We start from the raw sequence: 7135 nt of genomic DNA, 5'->3' as shown, positions 1-7135 counted from the left end.
GTGTGAAACCTTGCGGCACGGCGAACCCGACACCCGCCGAAGAATTCACGCGCTGCATCCGACATGTACGGGAAGGGGGAGAAGACACCCCGCCCGACAAGTTTAATTGCCCAAACTTGCCACCTGATTCACCCGGACACGAATTGTTAACAAAGCTCCGTGAAACCCTAGAATCAGAAGGTCGTATGGTGACAAAGTGGTCTGGTCCCAAATGGGACAAAGGAAAAATAATTAATGCCTTGTTCCGTACTGTGACGGCATTACTGCGTGAAAACGCGAATCTGGAATTGCAGCTAAGTACGGCTAGCAAGAATGCTGAGGATCTGGCAGTAAAGTGCAGTGCTCTGCTAGCGCCCACAAATGGCGCTGAACACAGGGAAAAGACAGTGCCTGAAAATGGTGCTGACCACAAAGAGCCGCGCCCAGAATTTGGCGCTGAGCCAAAGTGGAGGTTATACCCAAGCCTAGAGGGACTGACAACGAATGATGAGATGTCATCAAATAAAACCACGCCTACCTCCTGGCCGGACCATTTTCCTACGACTGCCCTGCCTCCGCCATACCTAGGGGACCCTGAAGAAGCATCAGCAACGAAAGGAAAAAATGAAGCCACCACAAAGGGATTTACACTTTCCACTCTTCCCATCAGCGTACACAAGTTTACTGTAGGAGGGGCCGGAGCGCCAGCACAGCTTACTACAACGATGCGTTGTAGAGCTCGGATGGAGATGAGTGACCTCCATAAAGAGACCGGAATCCAGCCCGAAGAAACCCCCATCGTCTGGCTAAGCCGCCTTGTAGTGGAAGTGGGAAACAAAACCTTAGACGCAGACTATGCAACTCGTCTGAAATACAGCCTGGAGCAGAGAATTAGTTACGGACCCAATCCCCGTGACGACGAACAACCACTGGCCAATATCACTACCGGCCCTAGTGGTGGAGACTCTTATGAAGAAGTTACATGTGTGGCATGAAGGCAAACCCAAGCAGCCTAATGTCATCCAACTACTTCATGCTGTAATTGGAGCGTCATATGCCCTGTGGAACGCGATCTTGCAGCTTTTAAATCTAACGCCGCATCAGCAAAATGCAGCATGGCCCCAACGTTATCTGACTAATCCGGGCCAAGTCCCCTGCCTGCTCGAGGCCATCGAAGCTGCATCCAAAATGTACGGAGGCCCACAAGGACTCACCGCAAAGTTAGTTCTCAACCCATCTGTTAATGGAGCAACAGCAAAGATCTTGGGGTTAATATCCTGTCTACAATCAGCGATAGGGAGTAACCTTACCCAAGTCCACATTACGACCTACCCAACCCAGACACTGTCGCCCGAAGGGCCTAGTCGCCGGGGCCCACCCAGGACAGCGCCACCTCAGAGAACGATGGAAGAAAGAGCCATGTTTGGATTCCTGATGAACCTTACGAAACTCAGCAAATCTCAACTACGGGCATTAGGGGACAAGGGACAGAAGGTCCTTGCAGAACAACTGGGCTTCAAATATAATGAAAAGAAAAAAACGAGTAGTCGCCGTTGGCTAGGCCAATGGCGTAACCCAAGAAATGAATATAGAAGATCCTCGTCCTTATGCTGACCTTACCCTCATCCATCTGGAGAATCCCCACAAACGAGTATGTGTCTCATTCCTACTCGACACGGGAGCACAAGTCAGCGTAATCACTGCACATGTACCTCATCAAGTGACGAAGAAAGTCATCATGGTACAAGGCCTGAATGCCGTGAAATCCACACCAGTAATTAGATTTTTAGTCGAAGGTCATCAGAAGGCATTAACAGGAGTCCTAGGGGGCATCAATCTCCTAGGTGTTCCTGCAATATAAGCGTTAAAACTCAAAGAGCAAGTATTGCAAGTTCTCCCACTCACCGTGTCACCTGACCACCGCCATCGTCCACCTTTACGAAATGCCACTGCTTGGCGATATCGACCCATCCCAACTAAAGCACCATTACGAGCTTCTCTCCAGACCTTACTATCCTGGCTAGAACAGGAAGGTCTCATCACGCCCATTGCCGAAAGTATTTACTTATCAGTAGGATGGGGTATAGCCAAACCCGGGTACCTGGATAAGGCGCGACTCATCGTTGATTATTGTATGGCGAACAAACATTGCGCCTCCATCATCCAGCCACATATTTCAGATCTTCCTCAGCAATTACATAGCATAGCCGAGTACTAGAGCGAGCCTTGGGTAGGGGTGACCATTGACACGAAGGATATGTTTTTCTCTATCCGCATCGACAATCATTTGGGAGTGCTTAATATGTGTATCGAGGGAAGAATGTACCAGTGGAATGTTTGTCCTCAGGGTTACTGTAACTGTCCCACCCTGGCCACTGAAGCCATGAACAGATGTTTACATAAATTCAAACAAAGCCAACAATTCCCAGATAATGGCCTCCTATGCAGTTATGTAGATGACATTGCTGTCCTCGGCCGAGATAGCCTAACAGTTACATCTTTAACATGGCGCTTAGTTCAATACCTTATGGCTGCGGGCTGGACGATAAACCAACAAAAGTCATGCCTTAATCCCTCAGACGACATCACCTTCCTTGGAACCAGGTTTACAGGACCATGGAGACGGAGCCACAAACCACCAAACAACCTAATCTCGCCACTAATTAATTGCTCTAATCATAACCCTCCATCACGAAAAGATCTTCAATGAATGATGGGATGAAACAATTGGCTCCGACACTATGTCCAACCCCAGAGCCTCCCAGTACTCGCCCAAATTCAGAAACGTCTCCGCCATGTCCGACCTCTCACCCCTTGGACCTCAAAAGAAGACCAAGCCATCCAACATCTAATTACCTAGTGCAAAGGTACTAAACTCCACGCAATCAACTTAGCTAATGATTTAACTGTCGCCGTCGGTTATACGGACACACACGTATGGGCAACAGTGCATGACCAGAACCACCTTGTACTAGCTGCCCATTGTACTTTACAAGATGCCCAGCATCGATATGGAACTGTCAGAAAAGTCCTACTTGCACTGCGGCTGGCGAAACCAGTCTCAAAAGGTCACGGAAGCATCCTAGGCCCAGGAATGACACTGTTAACCCAAGTCAACAGTGATCAAGTAAATCCGGCATTCAATGGAGAGCCCAAAACTTGGACTGATCTCACATTCGATTACTGGTATCACTGGTCCGCTTCATGGGTACATCGTGATACACCAACACCGAGTGAAGTTAGGAACCGCCCGATTTTGTACGGAACCACGGCATCCGCCTGGATGGCCTCCGATGGAACTACCCGCCATGGAGGACTAAGTGGATGGTATTGTCAAGCTTGTCAGGAAAAAGGAGTCAGCTCAGCCTCCAAATCAGCCCAATTAAATGAATTAATTGCATTTTGTAAAGTTATTAGACATTGCCACAAGTTTCATAACAGCTCCCAACTGGTCCCAGTAATCGCCATTGACTCCCAGTTCATATATAAAATCGTTACTGGTGATGCAGATCCAGACGACTACGACGACACCTGGGAAGAAATATTTGCTATGATTGAGACTCTTGACCCACCCCCACTCATCAAGCATACTTGTTCACATCGCCCCAATATAGATCCAGTACATGCAGAAGTTGACCGGTTACTCCAAGATGGGGAACACATGAAAGCCTGTATCAATCGAGCCCATACGATTCCAGAAGAAAAAAACCTTGACCCTTTCCTTCATTGGCTACATGAACACTGGGGGCATCCCGGGGTAAGTGCTTCCCACAACCGCTGGTGCAAAGCCACGGCCCAATCTCGATTTAAAGGAACTCGCAAAGATTGGACTCGCATAGTCCAAGCTTGTGAACAGTGTGCCAAAGAAAAGAAACACCTGACTGCCATGGAGCGAGAAACCTTTGCCAAAGAATACTTTAAACCTGGTAAGGTATGGCAAGTCGACTTACTAGGTCCCTTACCCGGGACAAAGTGAAATCCAAAAGGACTTGTTGTTGTCAGTCTGGGTACACGACAAGTGCAAGTTATTCCCCTACAAAAAAGTACCGGCCCATTAGTTGTCACTGCGTTAAAGCTACTCATCACCCATTGGCAAGCCCCAGAGATCATTCACTCAGATGGAGGACCGCCCTTCACATCCAAACTCATTGGCGATTTTGCAATAGCCTATAACATTCAGTGGCATCACCATATCCCGTACCACCCAGAATCTAACAGTGTAGTTGAGCACACTATTGGCCTTATCAAAGAAAAAATCCGACTTTTAAACAAAGGCTCCTACATCGGATGGGACACAGTCCTCCCCAGTGTCCTCATTAGCCTAAATGCCAATAAACCCCTATGGGAACACCGCTCAGTAACTTTGCCCAAACCCTGGACACCAAAATTCCTGCCAGATGAACTCATTTGGGTCACCACTCCAGACCTGAACAACAAACACCTGACGCCAACCAAAGGGAAAATTATAACTCCGGGACAATATCCAAATACCTACTGGGTTATCCAGAACCTCAACAACCCGAACGTCCTGCATGTACTCGCTCACCATAATTGGTTGTCTAGGCACGCTGAACAAAAAGTTATATAAAGTGCATAATACCTTTTGATACTGCTGGTTGTTCCTTTATCTTACAGGTAACCACCATGAGATCCTTTATAATCACTACTCTGTACTGTGTCGTATACCTCACTTCGGGTGCAATTCAACAGAACACGTTCCTGACTCTACTAGGTGTTTCTACCACCGAATGCCATGATTTTGAGGAAACCAGAGACTCCGCATATGACTACCGACTGTGTTTCCTGATGGCTAGGTTGCTCCTTTAAGGTCCTTAAAGGAGCAAGCATATTTTAGTACCCTCCAACAGTGAACTATTACTGATTAAGGCCCTAACCTCATTGTAGAAGTGGTCCTTTGATTCAGATGAATGGTGGGAGTTGGAGCGTATGCACATAAGAGTGACAGAATCTGTGGCAGTAGTGAGTCAAACCACCATTAACCTTTCAGAGCCTTTGTTTGGGGGTTCCATTGTGAACAGCAGTTTATTTTTTACTGCAAAGCCAACACCATGCTCTCTGATTTTCTTCTGTGTGTTTACCACACCATAAAAAGGTGCAGTTCCTTTCTTTCAGGCAGCCAATACCTGGTAGTCTGGTCTGCTGTAGAGTGACAGTATTGATGTTCAGCAATTCTGCATCAGTGACTGTAGTTTTGCATGCATTGTCAATGTTTTGGAGGTTATTGTATATATCTGGGGTCATTGTACACACATTTCAACTAATTACTGACTGAAGAAACCTTTAGGACTGAAAGTTTTTTCCTTGCATTTTTTGTAGTACCTGGTGGTATGTGATAGCAGTCTGCCATCTAGTTGAATCTCTAAGTTCCAAACACCAGTGTATCAGTAGACTGTGGCAGGAAAACACCTTGTTGACTGCAGACTTCCCAGCTTGAGGTGGGCAGAAGTTTCCTAATGAGATGTGATGACCTCTCCTACCATCAGAGACAATTCCTGACACCTGAATCTATGCCAAGTGATCCCTGGCTTATAACTGGTAACTATTGATTCCTGTTTGTTTCAACACATTGGTGAAGCTGGAGTAATCTTTCCAGGGTGGAAAAGCCTGGGCATTTGCTAAGTGATCAAGAGTTGTCCATGGGGTGTTTGAGGAGGGGGTAGAACCTTTGTTTCTCAAACAGCAGCACCTTGTTAAGGTGGTTTGGGATTACTTGTCCTCACTTGCATCCATCTCTTACTAATGGCTCCACATGCTGCACCTTGGGCAACCTCATTTGCCAGCAGGTTGAACTTGGTAGGGGGGGAGCAGTTTTCATCATTAAGAGTCATCCTCTGGTCATCACAATGGCAGCTGTGGTGGAAGAGGATATTTTCCAACAGCACAGCTGAAGATGACAGTAACCACAACCACAGCTTTGTGGATTGTCTCCAGAGAGGTGAAGGCTAAGGTAGTAAATCCTGAAAGAAAACCTGGAGTGTAACCCCTAAGGCGGTCAGGCAATTATTCAATCTTATTTCTGGCAGGTCCTACAACTTTCCCAACCCTACATCATATTGATTCTACCTTTCCAGTGGGTAAGTCATCAAAGTCAAAAGGGTGAGTTTGGTAGGTTGGTTAATTACTGCTATTGGTGAAAAAAAATACTTTATTTCTAGTCCGCATTTATCTTGCTTCCATTTCCAGCTAGTGGAGATCATAAACTTTTTAACTTACTCTTGAAAATGGCTTTATTACTGTCCCAGTCTTACAACAGCCACAATTCAAATTAACCTGACAACAGATTGGGTCTACAGATGAGTCAGCTAATAAATTAGAATAGAAAATTATTTAATTGAAAATAAAAGTTTAACAAATATTTATATGGCACCCTTAAAAAAGATTGACCTACTTTACACTATAAAATAGAGGTTATGGGGAATAAGAACAACATAATATTTGCATTTTTGACTTGTTAGAATTTCCAATCATTGATTCTTGTGATGGAATGTTAATGTTTTTGGCATCAATGTTAAAACTAAAATTTATTCTTTCTCCTTAGATGCTTATATTTTAAAATACCTGAGAAAAACATTGGAGAACTAAATTACTTTCCCATCTGTTTTTCCTAATTGTTGTACAGTTATTAGAAGCTTAATTGTGGGTCTTATGGTATTTGATTAAGCAATACAGTACTGGCGATTGGGATATGAAAAGAAAATTACAGGGGAGGGAGAGTCACTTGTTTATATCACCAAGGCTACACAAACATGGTGAAAATATCTTGAGCTGAACTCTATATTGTATATGGCAGAGATTATTACAGGCAAAAATGACAGACAGGAAAATAACATGACTGTTGTAAAATATTGGCTCAATTCTCAGCAGAGCTGACTTCATACTGTCTAACATGGGGTAATTAAAGCCATCTTTTCTGCCCACTCTTAGGGACAGTTATAGCAACTTAGGGTATGTCAGTAAGAAACTGCATTTTCCCATGTAGATTTACCTTTAATGGCTATTTTGACTAAGGCTATGTTTACAATAAGCTCAGTTTATCAGTGTAGGAAAACTGGGATGTACTATACTGGCAAAAGTGCTCTTTCTGCTCTTTTAGGGTATAAGTTGTAGTCATGTTGGTCTAAGGACATAGGCAGAC

At 45.0% G+C, this 7135-nt stretch overlaps 1 long non-coding RNA gene across 1 annotated transcript in view; it reads left to right on the top strand.

Moving 5' to 3' along the window:
- LOC109292106 overlaps positions 1 to 7135 on the top strand; it is a 101705-nt gene that overhangs the window by 87103 nt on the left and 7467 nt on the right. The window lies entirely within an intron of this gene.

Source organism: Gavialis gangeticus, unplaced genomic scaffold, assembly GCF_001723915.1.
Source record: "Gavialis gangeticus isolate Ggan-Ray unplaced genomic scaffold, GavGan_comp1, whole genome shotgun sequence".
NCBI lineage: Eukaryota > Metazoa > Chordata > Crocodylia > Gavialidae > Gavialis > Gavialis gangeticus.
The sequence above is the reverse complement of the archived record's forward strand: the minus strand, read 5'-3'. Positions and strand labels throughout refer to the sequence as shown.